General features: G+C 45.5%; 1 pseudogene; it reads right to left on the bottom strand.

The window, feature by feature from the left end:
- Positions 1–520: 520 nt before the first annotated feature.
- Positions 521–19,675, bottom strand: LOC140845877 (melanocortin-2 receptor accessory protein 2-like; annotated as a pseudogene).
- Positions 19,676–20,690: the final 1,015 nt, after the last annotated feature.

Here is a 20,690-nt window from a genome sequence, read left to right as displayed (position 1 = left end):
GCCTACTTAAAAATAATATACCACTGGGATCCTATAGATGATAGAAGTTAGGAGGACCATAAACATGGAACAGTTTTTACAGGAAATGAAAAAACTGGATGTGAAAACAAAGAACAAGAGAAAATTCCTGTGCAATCAAATCTGTTTATTTTTTTTGCTTAAGCAAGACAGGTGGTAAACAAATACATAATGAAAATGCCACCCAGAGATTAGCATCAGGCCAGGCACGCAACTGACTGTGTGTGCAAAATCAAGCCATTTCCAATACCTTCATGTAGGTTTGATTTCTTCATGAAATTAACTGTGTTGCACCAGGCCACCTTGAATATCGTTGGTGGGGTACTTACGACCCATTCACCATCTCAGCTCAAAGCCCACACACTAGCCTCATGGCCATGAGCTACACATTTACCAAGGAAATAGAGAGTATGGCAAACAGCACTTTTCTTGCTCAGCAGCCAGTGGCAGAGCAGTGTGTGCAGAGACAGATACACCAGTACAGACACAGATGGCACCTCCCTCACCCAGCAGACAGCCTCCTCTGCCCTTCCTGGGGACAGAAGTGCTGTGCGATATGCCCCAGATGGGTACTGATTCTAGGGGAGGCTTCCCAGGGCTGTCCCCAGGTCTGAGTAGGGGTGGCCAGAGGCTCCCAGAAGAGCTCTTCCAGCAGAGCCGACGCAAATGCCAACCACAGGGACTGTGTGGGGCATGTCTCTTGACATCCTGGTAGACGCTCACGCCCTGCTGGGGCAGGTTAAGGCAGAGACATAGGGGATCCTATAACCAGAGCTAGGAGGCGGTGCCTTAGTGTACACTGCCTTAGGTACATCTCAGCCTTGTCTAGAAGCAGTCACAAACTCATGAATGATTAGAGCTGGGATGCATCCTCTGCTCCAGACCCTTCACCTCACGGTTAAAGCTGTGGCAGCTGGAGAGGTAAAGCAGTTTGCTAAAGGTGGAGCATGGTAGGGGCAGGGCCAGAATGGTGCACAGCGCGCTGGCCCCCATCCAGGAATGCTGACGCTGAGCATGCGGCCAAGCTTTCAGCAAGGAGGGTGAGATGGTGTAAATACGGTATTCCCCAAAGAGGCCCCAGTGTGTTTAAAGGCATAAAAACTCAGCTTGATCAGCTCGGAGGGGGCCTTCTGTCTCTCTGTCCCGTCTCTTTGTCTCTCACACACCCCCACGCACAATTTTGGTGAGAACTTTCTTGCTACACAAAGGCCCAACATCATCAGGAAAACACTTCACAGAGCATTTTTCTCAATCCAGGTCCTTGTCTGAGGCCTGGGAAACAGGCTTATTTTCTAGAACGATAGGTGGTTCCGAAATCAGAAGCTCATCCTTCCCAAAGGGGGAGCTCTGGTCCGTGTTCACAAAGATGGGGATGTCGAAGTCCCTGGGCCTGTCCAGCTCCTCCTCTGGCCACCCACGGCCCCCGTGGACCTCCCAGAGCTGCACACTGCTGCCAGGGGCTGTGGCCTGGTGACAGGCTTCGGCCTTGCCCAAGCGTTCCACTTCATTGGCGTGGTAGTGAAAGAGAGACCTGGACTCCTTGTTGCCCTGTCAAGAAAATACTTTATCTGGCTCCAGTGGTCTTCCGAAGTCTGACACAAAGCTGTTCACACTGAATCTCTTCTAGGACTCTGCACTGCTGTACAGAGAAGGAAAAAAAAAAATTTCTTACACCCTGTCTCATTCACCTGCAGAATTGTGCCTTTCAGCATGTAGGGCAGGCAGGCATATTTCCACTGAGCACTTACTGAGTTGCAAGTCCCTCTACAGAGTGCAGACAAACATGAGAACTGAGAGACATCCCTTCTGAACATGTAAACAAACCCCCGGCAAAGCCCCAAGCTGCAGACCCCCGTGCGCCCCCGGGGAGGTCGCCTTGCCAAGGTGTGCCCTGGCGGTCTGCATGGGACCCCAGGTCTCGGGGCCTCTCGCTCTTTGGCATTGTAATGACTTGAAGTACTTCTTACAATGCAGAGCCCTGGGCTGCAGACCTTTACAATGTCTGGAGGTAGGGACTGACAATCTGTATCTTAATAGAATTGCCAAGAATCACTACTCTTGCCCAAGTGCAGAACCACGGACCTACACCCAGACCAGCCTGAACAAAGAACACACTCCCACGCCGTTAGCTTCCTGGTCGCCAAAGCAATGTCACTTCCATTTATCTCACTCAGTTCTCAAAACTGAGAACTGTGTGGTCAGTGAGTCACAAAGAAACAACTCTTAAGATGACAGATTTTCCTCAATGTGCAGGTATCCTTCGTATGCCTCGAGTATCAGCATCGAGCCCCACAAACGGATGACCTGACATGCATACAACAGGAAAGGAGAAAAGCGTGAACAACGTAAACAACGTAATGCTGTGGACATTATCTCTTTTGCAATCAGCTACTGTATGTTGCATTGCAGACCTTTTGTCTGCGTGGGCCTTTGCTCTGGAGGTGTAGGCACTAGCAAACATTTTCCTCCTTTCATACATGCATGTTAAGTAGCAATGTGAGCAATACTTCGTCCATACTTCATTCCCAGTACTTTTTGAGATATTTGTGTAAAATGGAATTTAAAGTTTACTTATGATTGTATGTGAACCACAGAGGAGCTCCATTATTAACACAAAAACTTTTTTAATAGATAAAAAAATACTTCAAATAGTTAAAGAATTAAAAATATGGGGAACCACTAGCAGAAAAGTTCTGAGTTATCCTAACATTTTTTAAATTACAGTTGTTTGATAGAATATTGAACTTTGAAGATTCATTTGCTTAAGTTATTTGTTTTGAGAATTTGTATTCCTCATTTTCAGCTTGTTATAATGCAATTTGGATGATCTATTGACTGCAACACCACGGACTCCACCAGCCAGACTGAAAATACTGTCCAGACTGTTCTGAGTCTTGAGTTTCTCTTCTTATCACCATGGGTTGTGTCATGTGTTCTCTGCACCTGCGCAATATTCTGACCCTCTGTGCCTTTGCTCGTGCTGTTCCTTTTCCCTGGTGGGCCCTTCCACACTCCTCTGTCTGTCAAAATCAAACACCTTTTTTCACCATTCAGGTCAAATGTCGCTGCCTCTGTGGAGACTCAGCGCTCCAAGTGAGAAGGACTTCCTCCCTGCTCCGCGCTTCTGCGGTATTTCACTGACTTCTCTGATGGGACGCAGCCTTTCCTGCCTCACGTCCAAACCACTGTGTCCAGTCTTCCTCTCCTGTCCACTGAGCTGGGTTTCTCTCATCTCTGCCTCTCTCAGAGGACCTTGCAGACGTTGAACCCTCACGGTGCGCACTGAACAGCTGCATCTGCAGGCGGACCACAGCCCAGATTCCCGGAGAGGTGCAGCCACCTCCAGCATCAGCGATGTGCTCCTTCCTCTGGATTCGCATGACGGACAAGCTCAGGAGGGCAGACGCCTCCCTCCTCCAGTCAGAGGGAAAACGGCTGTGATGTGCTGGGTTGTTCCTCGGGGGATTTCCCAGATTTCTGACAGACTCTTACAGGTGGAGCGCCGGCTGCTGTGCTGAGTGTCAGCGTGCCTGCAGCTGTCCTCAGGTTCGCTCAGCCCAGGAAACGCAGCCGGCAGACCAGCCTGTGGGCACCTGGCATTCCCAGCAGCCACTTTCAGTGGCCTTTTAGAGATGTTTAAGCTACAACAAAGACCTACTAAGAGTGAAGCTCTGTGATTAACAATGAATGAGAAGATGATGATAACCACCAACACTCGTGGAGACACAGCCTGTGCTGAGAGCTTTATCTCACGTAGCAAGCTTCTAACAGAAGCCCTCCCTCTGTGTGGAAGTGGCTTTGGGTTGCTTTAGTTGATAGCTCTGACTTACCAGACGATGCCAGGACATGAGAACAACCCTGAGCAGAGTCTGGGGTCAGCTGCAGCTACACACTCAGTAAATGCCTCTTAATTGATGAGGAATTAAAAGCAACTCCTGAACAAAGGTGTGTCGGTTGACTCCGATACATAAAATAGTCATATTCTCTAACCATTGATAGTGGTGGACATCTCAGAATCTCAGGACCCCCTCAGGAACCACTCACCACATCTGCACTTTGCCAGCTAGTTCCTGTGGCCTTGGCCATTATCAAAGACCTCGAGCAGTGACATTTTCCTGCTATTAGCTTTAATGTACAAAGGGACCCATCCTTCAGTGAGTGCATATTCAGGTAAATTGCATTTCAAGGTAAAATGTAATTCTATTTGTCCAAGGCCCTGAGTAATCCTGCATTCACACCTAAATGAAGAACATCCCCACCCGGACAAGGAGCACTTCACAAAGGCTATAAAGGGGGGTGTTTGAGGTATATGATGCCTGGGATTTGGTAGCTTTTCAAAGAACTCCAGAACATTCAACATAAAAATGTGATTGAAGCCTTTCCCTTTACTCTGTCTCTCTGGCAGATTTATGATAATGGACTATGGTGCCTTAACAAGACAGCTACACAGTAAATGGCTTCTCAGCTGAGAAAGCAGGGGCAATAGTTCTTTTATCTTCACTGTCCATAAAGGATCCAGGTAAAAGGGTATTTTTCCCCACACACAACAACAAATATTACATGGGAAAAATAATCCCTATTAAAGCTGCCTCTTGGGCTGAGAAGCTTTTAAGAACGGTGACGTGAGCTTTATAATAGCCCTTCTCCCTCTGCAGTTTACTCTGCAAGTGCTCCCAATATCTGGTTCTCCCTTCTCCTGGGCGTGCAGATCACCCTTCCCAGCCCAGTGGCCAGGAGGGTGTGGCCAGCTCTGGCCAACAAGCTGTGAGAGGAGGGGCGGACGCCCCGTCCTGGCTGAAGAGCTGAGGGCAGGCGTGGGTGGGTCTCCACATGTTTCCTCCTTGTCTCAGTAACCTGGGAGGCTGGATGTTGGAGACAGTGCAGCTGCACATGGAGAAGCTTCTGTCCACCCCTCAGCAGGCATGCAGCTTGAGCAAGAGATAAATCTGCTGTGTTATACTGAGATTCGAGGATTTGACTGTTAATGTCTTCCAACCTAGTCGGATTATTACACATTCCCTCCCTTAACAGAAGCCACTGAGTACACAGTGACTCCCGAATTGAAGCACTTATGCCAGTATGATCCCAAGGTGAAAACTTCAGGGAGAAACTTGCCCATTTTACTGTTGTGTCATGGATTCTATACAGTTGAATGGATGTCAGCTCTTGCCGTCCAACACTGTTAAATGGAGGTCCAGCCAGGGACCTGTTCTCTCTCAGGTAAACTGTGACTGTTTCCTGATGGCCGCCTGCAGTGCCAATTTGAAAACCACTCTGAGGCAAAGTCTTGGCTATGCAGGGAAGATAACACAGTTCATCAGTGACATATGTTGTGGATGTGGGCATAAGGAGAGGGGTATGGGGTGGGGAATCTGCCGTCCTTGTGTCTTACTACTTGTAAAGGGAAACACATTCACTTCCCTTGTGGATGAGATCCTAGAGAGCCATTCAGCCCTGCCCTGAGTTGTCTCCACGGAGAAAATGATAAAATTAAGTGGTAGATTCAGCACTAGCCCATTTTGAACTTGCAGAATTGATTGGCTTTCTTAATCAGGGTGTTGGGAGTCATACTCCAAAAGGATGCTGCCTGATACCCCACTTGTGGGCATAACTGTTCTTCATGACCAACCACCCAGAGAGCCTGCTGTATACAAGTCAGAATTCAGACACGTCAGTCCTTCCTGCCCATCACCAACATTCTCCACTTAGCCTCCTGTGTACAATCATTTCACCATTTCACTGAGCCACACGCCCCTGGTGAAAATGGGCTAGAATGGGGAATGTTCTGGCAAGTGTAGACACAGCGTGGGTGCTCAGGGCCTGGCTGTCCAGTGGGAGGATGGCTGCCTCTTGGTTCTCCCTCTGTCTTTAACTAGACCCTCAGCTCTCACCAGGACTTCTACCACAGCAAAGGGCTGCGCTAGACTTCACTGGGTGACACGTTGAGCCCCATGTCAGCCAGCAGCTCCACGGCATTAGCTCATTTAATCTTTGCAATAGCCCCAGGAGACAGACACTACTGGAATTCTACAAATGCAGAATCTCAAGGGTAGAGAGGCTTAGAATCCAGCCCAAAGTCTTAGTAAGCAAATCTAGAAGTGTCCGGCTCCAGACCGACGCTTGGTCCAGTATGTGAGAAAGAAAACAGATCTGATTGCTTTCTAGTACCTTTGGGTCAATAGAAGAAGGATATTTGAAATTAATGTCATGAGGTAATTTAATGTAGTGGTTAACAGCAGGCGCTTCAGAATAAAAGAGAGACTTTAGTCTGAGGCATGGCTCCACAGTTTTTCTGCTGTAAGATCTCAGACAAATGATTCAGCCCCATTCTTCTCATTTGTAAAGTTGGAACATTTATGGGATTTATTTCATCTTTCTGTGAGGATGTAGTGAGATTATACCTATAAAGTGATTAGTAGACCCTGCCATATGGTAAACACACTTTTAAGGTTCTTATTATTCTTCTCAATGATTTATCATTCTTTCTTCACGCTAATTATCATAGGCAAACTTAAAATTGGTTGTTTCATATTAAAGTTGGCTGAATGAAAAAATAATGTCTGTTTTAGAGAAAATTTCTGCCAAATAAATGTCGTTTACTAAGAACTAAAAGCCTTTTTACTGATGCATTTATGTACTTTTTCTATGTCTGTTTCTTTCAGTTTTCTGTTAAGATATACTGCAACCAAATGCCATATCTTACACTGCCTCAGACTTAAAAAAAAAACACACACACACACATACAAAATGTGGCCCTGAGGGCTTATCCCTTATTAAAGTAAAAAAGATTTGACCTTCTCCTTAACTTCATTAAAAGTGTGTAGAGCCACAATGGCCCCTGTTCTTTGAGGTTATTCAGAACCTCCATCAATAGAGAAAGCATCTAGTGGTGGAATTGCCAACTGAAAGAATAGAAATGCAAGTCTCAGCTACCCAGAGTCCCCATGACATGTGAAGGAAATGTGTGGTCAGGGCTCTCCAGAGGAACAGAACTAACAGGGGGGTGCAGGGGGGGGGGGGGAGTAGGGTTGTGAGACACAGAGACAGAGATTTATTTTAAGGAACTGGTTCATATGACTGTGTTGGCAGGCAAGTCCAAATTTTGCAGGGTAGGCTGGCAGGATGGAGCCCCAGGGGAGAGCTGCAGTGTAAGTCTGAAGGTAGTGTTCTGGCAGAATTCCTTTTTGGAGAATTCCTTTGAGGGAGGTCATTCTGTTTACAGGAAGGCCTTCCACTGATGGGATGAGGCCCATCCACATTACGGAGGATGATCTGCTTTACTCAGTGTATACTGACTTAAATGTCATCTCCTTTAAAAAATAAGAACCTTCACAGAAACATCGAGAATAATGTTGGACCACCTATCCGGGTGCCATGGCCTAGACAAGTTGACACATAATATTCATCATTACACGAAGTCATGTTCTATCTGGGGCTGCAATTTTCACATCTGTAAAATGCTCTGTATCCTACATGAAGCAAATGTGTATCAAGAACCCTGCAAGACCCCCTCTGCCCCTCCGAGGAAAAGGAGCTACTGTGCCCTGACCTCTCTGGGATGTGCCCCATCTAAGCGTGTCACCAGCAGCTCTTATCACAGATGTTTGTGAGGACATGGAGAGAGAAGAGGGAAAGTTCTTGTCTTCTTAGTGGCTTTTCGGTGGCTGTTAAAGAGATTCTCAATCATAGGTCTCCTTAGGCTTGAATAAAGTGGTTATTTTCCTTTCATTTAAAATGTGTTTAAATTTTTTCCCAAACCTTAGTGTCTGACAACAGCCAAGTGATGGCCAGAGCTGTTCCCTTACCCAGGCCCTTGTGAGAGTCCAAGTGCAGGCTGCAGACCGAACAGACTGTGGTGACACAGAACAGTGCAAATACTGCTGCCGGCTGGGAGGATTAAGTGAGATGCCACATGGGAAATGTGAGGATTTGGGCTAAATTTCTTCCATTTACTCTCCCAGGTGGCTCTCCACCCTCCCCGTTCTGTGCCATTTATGGAGCCTCTGGCTGCCAGCCATGTTCAGCCCGTGGGGAGCAATGGTGGGTGGTGGGCAGGAGGGGAGGAAAGGAAGGTCTTGGTATGTAATCTGAAGCTTTGTTCCTGGCGGTCACACTGGGCTCGCGGTCTCCCCTGGCCCAAAGCTACAGCTCCTCTCAGCCGCCCTCTCCAGAGGACGCCTGGGGTGCACTCACAGCCCCCTGCAGGCCTACGGTGGTAACCGCTGTCAGTCGGCTGGAGCCCCAGGCCTGCCCTACCCTGGGGGTGTCCTTCTCCCTGCCGCCACTGTGAGTAGTCCCTTCATGGAAAGCTCTCCTCATTACCCACTCTGAGTGTGCCGTCTGTGCCTGCTGGGACTGACTGACAGGACAGTCAACATTTGTTATTTTTACCCCTCTTTGTTATGAGTAGGGATAAAAATAAATCCCGTAAAACATGTCTGAGCTTTTTGCAAGCCATAACCGAACAAAAACCTTCTGATGTTACTTAGTGTTCTTTGAGCACCCATGTGCTAACTTCCTCCGTAAATCCAAAGCTCTACACAAGTGTTTTCCTTTCTGCCATCAGGACTACATACTCCCTGGCGTTTTCCTTTCTATCCTAGTTTTGAGGAAACTAAATGTTGAAGTCAGTGTTCATTGTCCATCACCAATTCAACTGAGTGCCCAGTAACAACGATTTCTGCTCCCTGAAAGGGTTTTTAAAACTGCTTTTCATCCTATTTTGCTGTTGTCTTTTTCATTGTTTTTGGTCTGGTGAGTCAACTAAATTCTTCTGGGAGTAAGGAGAATATACATCCTAATTAATAAACATTTCAAAATAAAAATCAGGCCTGGATCAGCATTAAGACCCTAGGAAAGGACCAAGGAACTCAGGTTCATAAGGGGACACTTGGGAAGTGGAAGCAGGAAGCAAAGTACCAGGACAAAGGTGGTCCCACCCAAAGGTGCCTGGGTCCAGCAGCGAATCCATAAGCAGCTTTTCTCCACCCGCTGGAAGCAACCCCAGCCCCGGACACTGTTTCCATTTCACCAGTTTCCCATGGAGCTTAACAGACCCTCGGAGCAGCCCAGACTTACTCTTGGTGTGGGGCTCCTGTCTTGGTCAGCAAGGTCAGCACAAAAAACATGAAGATCACGACGACTGTGAGACCAACCCAAAATCCAATCACAATGGAATCTGCAAGACAGTTAGTACCATGATTAGAATTTCACAGCTGCTTAAAACTTGAACATTCAAGGAATATGGGTACTTTGGTCCATGAGGTGAGAGAGGAAGCCAACAATCTGATAAGGTGATCTTGACCATCAGTCAGCCAGGGACAGATAAGACGCAGGGGATGAGGGAGAGGGAAGAGTCTGAGTCGCTCTGGGTTTCCACTCCAGGAACAGTAAGAGGCTTTGGCATTATTGGTTCTTGGTTTTCATAGCCCAGTGAAGGAACCTAACAGAGGACGCAGACCATGTAGGTGCTTAAGACTCCACTGAAGTATCTTTAGTTAGAAGACATTTTTCAAGCTATAAGCGAACAAAAACTTATGTTTTTGGTTGTTTTGCAATATGAAGATTAAAATGAACCCTGGTTCAAACTAACCCAGTTTTGTATTTCCACTTAAGCTCCCAGATCTTCATTACTTCTGCAGAGACCTACAGATGGCCTCTGGAGTACTCTCCCTGTCCCCTCTCCCCCTGTGCTTCCTCTGTATGATCTGACTTTAACGTAGCTCTGACAATATTGCTCTTTTATGAAAAACTCTCCAACAAAAATATACTGACCTTTTACAGGTGAAAAGAGATTCCATATGTATAGCACTTGCGTCTGAGAACATGGCACCCCACGTTTGCTAGCTATCACTAACAGTGTCATCATCTGCCCCCGGCTTACCCCTGCTGTGAAACCCAGGTTTCCCGTCAGACTAGAGGACATGTGTCCCTGTATTTACTGTGACTCTCGGCCACAGCTTCCGAACACCCACACCTTTCCAGGGTGCTTATCTTCACTTGGCTGGAACAACTTTCCCCGAACTAGGGCTAATGAAAGTCTGTCCATTCTTGAAGAACCATTCCTTGCACCGTCTCCTTCTCAGCGCCTGGGTGCGTTGCCCCCCTGAAGTGCTGCCTCCTGTAACTCTTGTCTGTGCTTCTTTACATGGGTGCTTCCTTTATCCTCCCAAGGTAACAGTCCCAAGTGTAGGTTTCTGGGATGACACAGACTGTTTACAGAGTCTGGCACATATACAATAGCATCTCAGATCTGAGGGAGGTAACAGAGTTTGATTACTTTACATCTTCTAGTACATTCTAAATTTACCTATATGGGAGGGAATACAGGGAGGATGCATAGCAATTTTTAAATAAAAATGATTGGAACTTAAATGCAAAGCATAATTCTAATTAAATTGTATGTATATGAAATTTTTTCCTTAAGTGAAAAATCAAATCAGCAATTTACTCTGCATAATTCATGCTTTCATTCTACATAAACTATTGCCTAGATGTTAAAAACATGTATTCAACAATATGTCTTCAGCACTCTGGATACAAAACTAATGTATCATTTCCGGGGCCAAGAGTGCCAAAGAATAGAAATCGTAGAGCTTGCCTTATAATGTAATAGAAATAAGGCCTAAAAATGACAAGTACCCAGAGTCACTTGAATGCAAGCGCAACTAACGTGTGACAACTGATATGTGATGACACCCCAGCGACGGGCACTGACCTCAGCACGCAGACCACGACGACTCCGAACGAACGCGGCGCTTCCCCAGCCGCCCGCGTGGCTCAGCACATTCGGAAAGGACGTGCAGCATACGTTTCAGTCCTCAACTGAGAATTCAATCCTGCTGACTCTCATGCAAATGTGGGCCGGATCCGCACCAGTTCTCCTGTTCCATGGCCCGTGGCAGGCCAAAGGGGGTGAAGGGGCCCTTCCCCTGGCCTGGCCCTGCCCCCCACTCTTCCAGTGCCCAGGGAGCCCATCAAAAAGCAGCGATAATGTGGGGTTCAGAAGGGTCGCAGCCCTCCCATGAGGTCCTGGGGGAGCAGAGCGGGGAGAAGGAGGGCTGTGGTTAGAAGGTGAGGATCCCCGTGCTCCACCAGCCTTTGCAAATGTTCCCTCGATAACGCGGCATCCACGTTTGCTGTCACAATGTGCTTTAAATGACTCTGTTTATTCATGCTCCCTGCAAACAAAATACCGCTCCCTCAAATTATTTTCATGCTTTTTCCTCTACCTCATTGTCTGACACGTGGCCTGACCCCAGGCCACTTTCTTCCCCTGAGCCACTTCCAGGGGACATCAGAGACCTTCATCTCATCCCAGAATACCCAAATCCTCCAGAAGTCTGATTCCTACACCGGGTCTCATAGGCATGGGCACTGCAGTAAAACAGAGACGGCAGAGCCCTGGCCTTCTCCAAAGCCCTCTTCCTGGGAAGCAGAGTGGGTGTGTGCAGAGAGCGCAGCTCCAGGCAGGCCGGGGGTTAAGGGAGCCATGGGAATCCCCAAAGGGGTTTCTCACAGTGGTGAGCAGCCACTTTTGTCCTGTCTAGAAACTGAGCTACTTATAGACCACTGCAATACAGGGCTGAGGCAAAGTGCGCATAGCAACACCAAATGGAACACTTCATACTATGGTCACTTTCCCTGACCCTGACCTGTGACAGACGGAATGAAATGGGAGCTGAATGGTGACACTACGGTGTTGACTGGAATGATCTCTTCCGCTCTAACAGGACCAACTGCCCCGTCCCGGTCCCCTCCTTCCCACCTCCGGAGGATACAGTGTCCCCTTTCCCTTTCATGGGTGTGTGAAAAACAAGGGCTAATACTTAATTAGAAAGACAGGTTCAGGACCAGAGTCAGCACAGTCCCCACACCTCTTGGTTCCAGATGCGTCAAGTTCCTGATGTGTCCGGCTCAGCTTTATGGTATAAATACCTGGCCAGGGGCCACCAGGGAGGCTGCTGCACCCATCTCTACCTCACTCCCCATGACACACCTTCCTCCAAGCCTTCACAAGCCCCAGCTCCGCGGCCCACCTTGATGACCTGGCTTCTTCATCCATGTGTGCGTCTGGCATCATCTGCATGTAGGCATGTGAAAACAGCATGGAGCGTGGCCACCACTGACGGCTCAGGGTAAGGGGATGCGCCTTCAGCCTACCCTCAGAGCAGCAGCCAGTGACTGTAAGTGTCCACTCGTTGGCTCATAGGCTTTTGCTTCTACTTCTTTTAAGAAAACTCTGTCTCACCCAGCCAAGCCCTTCATAAATGTCCCATTTTCTTCCCTCCCTTTATAGCAAAATTATTTTGAGATTTTTCTAGTACATGCTGTTTCCAATTCCTTTCCTCTCATTTTTCTCTTGAGCCAATCCCATCAGCCTTTCACTCCCACCACTCCACTAACACCACTTTAAATGCGTTTTATGCATTTCTCACCACTTCCCTGCCCCACCATCTTCAGCTGACTGAACCATTTTAACAGTCCCAGGACTGCTCTTATGTCTCCAGTCTCACCCCTTTCTTTCCTCAACTGCAGAGTGGTCTTATTGACACCTAAGCCAGATGCCTCTCCTCTTCCTCAAACCTTCAGATGACTTCTTAGGGAAAAAGCTGAAATCCCCATAATGACCGGTAAGGTCCCAACACCCTCCTCCCCATTGCCCGACTCCGTCTCCCCTGCAGCGCTGCCTCTCAGTCATTCCCCTGGCACCATGCTGGCCTCTGTGCTCCTGTGTGTTCCGTTTCACTCTTGCCATGGAGCATTTCCTGAAATGTTCTTCCTGACACCATATGGCTCCATCTCTCACTTCCTTCAGATCTGTTTTCAGATTTCTCTTCTCAGTAAGGCCTTCCATGGCTACTCTCTATACTTTCACCTCTGCACCCCACATCTCCTTTCCCTTCTCTTTTTTTTCATCACCATCTAGCATAGTTTGTTTATTTATTTATTGTCTATCTCTCCCACTACAAGGCAAGATCCATAAGAGGAGGTCTTTTTGTCTTTTCTGTTCACTGTTGTACCTCCAGTGCTTAGAATAGTTCCGTGTATAACAGGCACTCAACAAATATGTGCTGAAACAATGAATGAATGAATGTGCATTCTGCTGGTACCAACTGGGGGTCAGTTATATGTCCACGTCTGATACATGATAAGGTTTAATACCAGAGTCCAAACTGAGGGCAAAAGAATTCACAATGACCACCAAAGGATGTTCCTCCTTGAAGGGTGGGACTCTTGACTTCAGCTGGCAGAAGAACTTGGTCTAACAAAAAACGAAGCTATGGTTGCCTAGTACTATCCATCCCAGGCAAAGCAAATGAAGATAACTATTATGGTCATTCCTATCCTCAAGAAATGCTCCCCTTGAAATATCATCCTTCTCTTCTTTTGAACCTGCAACTAACTGGCTTTGAATTTGGATCAGCAAAACAAAGAGACCCACTTGAAGGTCAGAATCATAGCATTTTTAAATGGAAGCGACTATACTAGTATGCAGAGTCTGACAGCTGACATAATCTTTTTTATATTCCTGCATGTCTAGGGTTTTTTTGGGAGGTGGCATGCTTTTTACTTTCTCTGTATCTCATATCTTGTCAGGTTTGTGAACCTGGGGTCTTTAATCAGACCTCTTATATTAGAACAGTAAGGACTCACCCAGGCATTTTCTCCTGATGTGAATATTAAAACTAAAAGCATACCTGATTAATAGTAGAGTAGGTAAAGTAAGTATATAATGTTTCATGCTTTGCCTACATTTTGCAGGATTTTTTTCATGCTGTAATAATTTCCAGAATGTAATAGGCTCAAAAAAGATTTTCAATAATCTCTGGAAATGTACCAATAAAAATTACTGCAGTAGCCTGTCTTTTTTGCCACTTAAACTAAGGGAAGTAGATAAGAACAAACTGACATAAAAATAAAATTTGTGTCACCAAGCTGTAAAAGCCCATATTACAGGGAAATGTTTGGCGGTTTGCCTGGTCATTCTGATTTCCAATAAAGTTCTTAACAAGCAAGTGACCTTACCTAATGGTTGTCCAAGAAAAGCAGCAGATGAAAGAATTAAAATAAGCTGAGGATTATTTTACACCCTTCCTTAAAATAATCAATGACAGCATATCCCAATGGATTCCATGTGCTCATTTTATTTCCACAAAGAACTAATGAACAGATACAAAAAAGGCATGAGAGAACGCATTTAATTGTTACTGTTCACTTCAAGAGTAAAGATATGTGACTTAGTTAATGATTTTTTCAGGACCAAATATAGAAAGCCATTGGTCCGGGAAATGAGTAACTCCGAAGCCCATTACAGCCGCGCTGCCGGAGCCCTGGAGGTGGGGCCCGCGGAGCCGCACAGGAGAGGCCCTGCCGCTGCCACTGCAGACAGCGGCACCTGGGCTCCTGGCATCCGCAGGGGAAGCCGGGTCTCCCCTCCCTCCTGCGACGGGGAGGTGGGGACCAAGGCGCAGCTATGTAATGAGCTGGAACTAGGAGCTGACTGAGCTAGGGAGTCAGGAGGTTCCTGAGCACTCCTCCTCCCTTGGACGTGCTGAAGACACTAGTAAATATGGCATGACTCCTTCTGAAAGAATCACATGATCTAGCAGGGTGACTCCTACACATCGGGCAAATGGGGAAGTATCCACGTCAGGTCAATAAGAAATACTGAGAGGCTCTCTCACCGTCAGTCCCACCCCCGGCACAGCGACGCAGTGTTGAGAGGGAATTCCCAGCTCCCCACTTCCCCCCAGGAGGAAAGGGTTCGGATTACACATCTAGAGCCCCATTTTTAAGATTCCCCCTGGAGGGATGGACCCCCAAACATCTAGCTCTGAAAGCCAACAGGATTTCTGTCCATGAGAACCCAAGACTAAGCAAACAAAAAAGCAGTTCTTAATGGGTGCAGAAGCCCACCTCATGGCTACCCCTGCAGGGCTCAGTGCAGGGGGGGGGCGGGCAGGAACACCCACCTCCTGTGTTCCCCTCAAAGGGTTTTATCCACAGACTTTAAAAGATGCTGCTTGAAGGCCGGGCTTCTAATTTTGCAGCCATCTAGGGCTGTGCTCCTGCGCAGGGCCAGGGCATCTGCAGACACTGCCCCACCTTCTCTCTCCAGCCCACTCTAATAATAAACCCCATTACCAGTGTCTTCTCCCTGTAAGGAGACTGTACTCAGGGCTGGCACCATGGCTCCTGGGCTGCTGCCCAGGCTCCTGACCTCCTGGCCCCGAGAGCCGCCGGAGCTTACAAGTTCCAGTCCCACCCGACTACAGTAAACAAAAAGCAGTTCTTCACAAGCAGAGCAGCACCTTTCCATGGCTACACCCTGGGCGGAGAATAGAGACAGCATGTAAAAACACTCATCTCCCAGGATCTCCCTGGAAGGGGTTTAGCACATGCTTTCCCAGCTGCTGCCTGAGGGTCTGGCCTCTAATCAGACTGCATTTGTTATGGCTGATGACCACAGTCCTCCCCTGAGGGACAAAGGCAGGTCTCCATACAACGTCAACTACTGGGAGCCACTAAGAACAGAGAAGGTTGTGGGGACAATCATAGAAGCTTGAGTGACAACTAGGGGCTGGGCTGCACTGAAAGGCAAGATCCATCTCCCACACAAGTCCACTCTGATGCAACCAGAGAGGTGGCTGTTTTACCTAAGACCCAGAAAACCAACAAGAGTCAAGGAAAATGAAGCAACAGAGGAATATGTTGCAAGACAAAGAACAAGACAAATCTCTAGAAATGGAGATAGGCGAATTACCAGACGGAACATTCAAAATAGTGGTCATAGGATGGGGGTAAGCTCCTTGACATCAGTCTTGGTAATGATTTTTTGGATTTGACACAAAAAGCAAAGGCAACAACCCTAACGATGAACTAGCAGAAAGAGAAATCAGGAAAACAATTCCATTCACAACTGCATCAAAAATAATAAAATACCTAGGAATAAACATCACCAAGGAAGTGACAGACCTATACCCTGAAAACGACAAGACACTCTTAAAAGAAATTAAAGAGGACACTAACAAATGGAAACCCATTCCATGCTCCTGGCTAGGAAGAATTAATATTGTCAAAATAGCCATCCTGCCTAAAGCAATCTACAGATTCAATGCAATGCCTATCAAAATAGCAACAGCATTCTTCAACAAACTGGAACAAATAGTTTTAAAATTCATATGGAACTACAAAAGACCCCAAATAGCCAAAGCAATCCTGAGAAGGAAGAATAAAGCAGGGGGCATCTCACTTTCCAACTTTAAGCTCTACTACAAAGCCACAGTAATCAAGACACTTTGCTACTGGCACAAGAACAGACCCACAGATTAGTGGAACAGAATAGAGAGTCCAGATATTAACCCAAACATATACGGTCAATTAATATATGATAAAGGAGCCATGGACATACAATGGGGAAATGAAGACCTCTTCAACAGCTGGTGTTGGCAAAACTGGACTTGGCCAAAAAAGCTACATGTAAGAGAATGAAACTGGATCATTGTCTAACCCCATACACAAAAGTAAATTCAAAATGGATCCAAGACCTGAATGTAAGTCATGAAACCATAAAACTCCTAGGAAAAAAAACATAGGCAAAAATCTCTTGGACATAAACATGAGCAACTTCTTCATGAACATATCTCCCCGGGAAAGGGAAACAAATGCAAAAATGAACAAGTGGGACTACATCAAACTGAAAAGCTTCTGTACAGCAAAGGACACCACCAATAGAACAAAAAGGCATCCTACAGTATGGGAGAATATATTCATAAATGACAGATCCGATAAAGGGTTGACATCCAAAATATATAAAGAGCTCATGCACCTCAAGAAACAAAAAGCAAATAATGCAATTAAAAAATGGGCAGAGGAGCTGAACAGACAGTTCTCCAAAGAAGAAATTCAGATGGCCAACAGACACATGAAAAGATGTTCCACATCACTAGTCATCAGAGAAATGCAAATTAAAACCACAATGAGATATCACCTCACACCAGTAAGGATCACCACCATCCAAAAGAGAAACAACAAATGTTTGCGAGGATGTGGAGAAAGGGGAACCCTCCTACACTGCTGGTGGGAATGTAAACTAGTTTAACCATTGTGGAAAGCAGTATGGAGGTTCCTCAAAAAACTCTAAATAGAAATACCATTTGACACAGGAATTCCATTCCTAGGAATTTACCCTAAGAATGCAGCAGCCCAGTTTGAAAAAGACAGATGCACCCCTAGGTTTATCACAGCACTATTCACAATAGCCAAGAAATGGAATTAACCTAAGTGTCCATCAGTACATGAATGGATAAAGAAGATGTGGTACACATACACAATGGAATATTATTCAGCCATAAGAAGAAAAACAAATCCTACCATTTGCAACAACATGGATGGAGCAAGAGGGTATTATGCTTAGTGAAATAAGCCAGGCAGAGAAAGACAAGTGCAAAATGATTTCATTCATATATGGAGTATAAGAACAAAGAAAAAATTGAAGGAACAAAACAGCAGCAGAATCACAGAACCCAAGAATGGACTAACAGTTACCAAAGGGAAAGGGACTGGGGAGGATGGGTGGGAAGGGAGGGATAAGGGGCAGGGGGAAAGAAAGGGGGCATTATGATTAGCCTGTGTAATGTGGGGGAGGGGGCACAGGGAGGGCTGTACAACACAGAGAAGACAAGTAGTGATTCTACATCTTTCTATGCTGATGGACAATGACTGCAATGGGGAATGTGGGGGAAACTCGGTGATGGGTGTAGTCTAGTAAACATAATGTTCCTCATGTAATTGTAGAGTAATGATACCAAAAAAAAAAAAGCAAAGGCAACAAAAGCAAAACTATACCAAAAAGGGTGACATCAAATGAAAAAGCTCCTGCACAGCCAAAGTCACCATCAACAAAATGAAAAGGCAACCTATGGAAGGGGAGAAAATATTTTCAAACCATATATCTGATAAGAGGTTAATATCCAAAATATAAGGGAACTCATAAAACTTAATGACAAAAAAAATTAAAATATGGGCAACTGCACTGTGTAATTGAAATATGCAAGAGAATAGAACTTAAATAAAGAAATATCTGAGGTGATGAATGGGTTAATTAACTCAATGAGGGCAACCCTTTCCCAATGTGTAATATATCAAACCATCACTTAGCACACTTCAAATACATGACAGTTTTATTTGTCAATTATACCTAGATAAAGCTGAAACAGAAAACCCTCTTTGCAAGGGAGCAGCAAGTGGGTATGAGGGATCATGGATGCCAAGACAGGGCAGAGGGGCAGTGCCCAGAATATAACAAAGGACAAAAGCATGTCCTTTGCCATATTTGCATGTCCAACCATAATCTCTCTTGTAGTTTCTAATGTAATCTAAACCAGTTAACCACCTAAAATTTTTGTAGATTCTAAAACAACCAAACATCTCTGGAATATTTATGTGGAATAACCATGATGGGACGTGGAGTTGGCAGCCGTTTCTGCTAATTATGTCGACTCTACTTTAGAAAACAAGATGCCTTTTCAGAGAAGACACAAAGAGATTCAAAGACCCAACACTGTTGGCTTTGAAGGGGAACAACAGCCTGGAAATACGGCCTCTCGGTGAGAATGACCCATGTCAGACAGTCAGCAGTGAAATGGACTGGTTCCTACCAGTCAAGCCATACTTCACTTGGACTTGGGACCTTACAGAACTGTGGTATAATAAATTTCTGTTGTTTTAAACCACTAAAAAAAAAAATTATGTAAAACAAATGCCCCCTTTTATTCCTACCGTATCTCCCTCCTTTTTCCAGAAGTCAACTGTTTAGTGCATATATTTCTAGCCCCTTCTCTACGCATTTATGAAAAAATATGTGCATGTATCACTGTATGGTGTTATTTCTGGTGTGTGTGTTTATAAATTGGATCATTGTGTGAAAAAAAATGCCTTTTCATGCTGACTGGTCAGCATTTAGTTATGATTGGAATTAGAGTGACCTTTCACAGAATTATACTACCTTGCTCTGTGCTGAGTCATTAATCACTCCAGGACATGAAACACACTTCATGTCTGGAACACAGAGTTAGGAATGACCACAGGCTGTCCTCGCCCGTCCTTACAGGCATGCACAGACGGCTCTCCACAGCCCCAGGAAACCAAGAGAGCTGAAAGGATGCCGCTGACTGTGTGCTACAGAAGAAGGCTCTTCAAACAATAGCTCCAGATTGTATTTTTGTACACATTTTTGATGGTCCAAATATTCACACAGTTTGGGAGAGCTGGAATCATCAGTACTTTTTTCAAAAATCTTAATTTGAAAATGATATTGAATCACGTTCCCCCACTAAGGGAACCTTTCCAGTTCTTTGAGATGCATGTAATACCATCCCTTATCTGGAGGGGGCTGTTTTCTGGGGTTTTGCAGGTAGAGCTCTATAAAAAGATAGAGTATTTAGGGAAAATATTCATTGGGCATTTCACATGGTAAGACAAATACATATTATGCTTACAATGGGAAGTTTGTATAAAACTCACATTTATGAGCCTTCAGCCCTTCAAAGGAAACTGGTCCAATCTCATAATACTCATATTCCCAGGTGTAATCAGAATTAGATGCAGGTTGCTGGGATGTTCTGTTAGAAATTAACCTCTGGGCAGACATCTCCACCCTGCAAAATGGAGAAAGGCAAGTATACAAACTGTTAACTCATCCACAACTACACAGTTCTCTAATTGCTCTTGATCACACTCAGAAGATCAGTAGGTAAAGACCTCAGGTAGGTCAGAGAAATGTAAATAAAAACCACAATGAGACATCACCTCACACCAGTTAGGATGGCCAGTACAGAAAAGACTAAGAACAGCAAATGCTGGCGAGTATGTGGAGAAAGGTGAACCCTCCGACATTGCTGGTGGGAATGTAAGCTAGTTCAACCATTGTGGAAAGCAATATGGAGGTTACTCAAAAAACTGCAAATAGAAATACCATTTGATCTGGGAATTCCACTCCTAGGAATTTACCCAAAGAATATAATTTCTTAGATTCAAAAAGACATATGCACCCCTATGTTTATTGCAGCCCTATTTACAATAGCTAAGATATGGAAGCAACCTAAGTGTCCATCAGTAGATGAATGGATAAAGAAGAGGTGGTACATATTCACAATGGAATACTATTCAGCCATAAGAAAGAAACAAATCCTACAATTTGCAACAACATGGATGGAGTTGGAGGATATTATGCTCAGCAAAATAAGCCAGGTGGAGAAAGACAAGTGCCAAATGATTTTCCTCATTTGTTGAGTATACCTACTAAGCAAAACTGAAGGAACAAAACAGCAGCAGACTTACAGACTCCAAGAAGGGACTAGCAGTTACCAAAGGGGAGGGGTGGGGGAGGAAGGATGGCGAGGGAGGGGAAGGGGTTTTTGGGGTATCATGATTGGCACACATAGTGTGAGGGGTCATGGGGAAGACAGTGTAGCAAAGAGAAGGCAAATAGTGACTCTGCGGCATCTTACTACACTGATGGACAGTGACTGCAGTGGAGTATGGGGGGGACACGATAACATGGGTGAATGTAGTAACCACATTGTTTTTTCATGTGAAACCTTCATAAGAGTGTATATCAATAATACCTTAATAAAAAAATGATCTAAGTTTCAGTTGTCCCACCAGGA

Source organism: Manis javanica, chromosome 13 (assembly GCF_040802235.1).
Source record: "Manis javanica isolate MJ-LG chromosome 13, MJ_LKY, whole genome shotgun sequence".
NCBI lineage: Eukaryota > Metazoa > Chordata > Mammalia > Pholidota > Manidae > Manis > Manis javanica.
Note: the sequence above shows the minus strand (reverse complement) of the source record. Positions and strands in the feature narration are given on the sequence as shown.